A 766-nucleotide genomic window follows, 5' to 3' on the forward strand; every position below is an offset into this window, starting at 1 on the left:
ACCGAGCGCGCACTGGCCGAGGTGCACACCGATTTCACCTGGGTGCGCGCGCAGCACCTCGGGCGCACCGGGGTGCGCGCACAACGCCCGGGTTGCACCGTGGCCTGTGTGCTCGGGGCGCCTCGGGTGCGCGCTCGGTGTCGCCCCCGCGCGCGCGGTAGTGCGGGCAGCGCACCCCGGCCCGGCCCGGCCCCGACGAGAACGCAAACGGGCAAAAGGTTTATTCAAATAGCATTGCGACGCCCGGCGAAAAACTAAAAAAGGGTGCAACACCGGGACTTCCCGGGAGGTCACCCATCCCAGTACTACTCCGGCCCAAGCGCGCTTAACTGCGGAGTTCTGATGGGATCCGGTGCACTAACGCTGGTATGATCGCACCCGTTATGAGCTTGTCGCAGTGTGTACTTAGCAAACCGCGACCCACGTGCGAATCCACCCCGGCCACCCACCCCCGTCGAGGTGCACACCCTCCCTCGCGAAGTGCGCCCCGTTCGCCAAGTGTGAGCCCTGCCCGGGTGCGCGCACCTTGCTAGGGCGTCGGGTGTGCACCCGGCCCGGCCTACGTGCGTGCACCTGGAGGGGGCGTCGTGTGCGTGCAGTGTCCCGTCTGCAACGCGGTGCCCACACACCACCTCGGGCGCAACGACCTGCGCTCACATGTGGGCCGAGTGCACCTTGGTGCATGTTCGGGGCGCCTCGGGTGCACGCTCGATCTTGCCCCGGTGCACCAAGGCGCTCGGTTTGCCCCGGGTGCGCACTTGGTGCA

At 68.0% G+C, this 766-nt stretch overlaps 1 non-coding gene across 1 annotated transcript; it reads right to left on the reverse strand.

Moving 5' to 3' along the window:
- Window positions 1-261: 261 nt before the first annotated feature.
- Window positions 262-380, reverse strand: LOC131871621 (5S ribosomal RNA). The gene has a single exon (XR_009369834.1). It is a non-coding gene; the product is annotated as a 5S ribosomal RNA (ribosomal RNA).
- Window positions 381-766: the final 386 nt, after the last annotated feature.

The sequence above is a fragment of the Cryptomeria japonica genome, unplaced genomic scaffold, assembly GCF_030272615.1.
Source record: "Cryptomeria japonica unplaced genomic scaffold, Sugi_1.0 HiC_scaffold_431, whole genome shotgun sequence".
Lineage (NCBI taxonomy): Eukaryota > Viridiplantae > Streptophyta > Pinopsida > Cupressales > Cupressaceae > Cryptomeria > Cryptomeria japonica.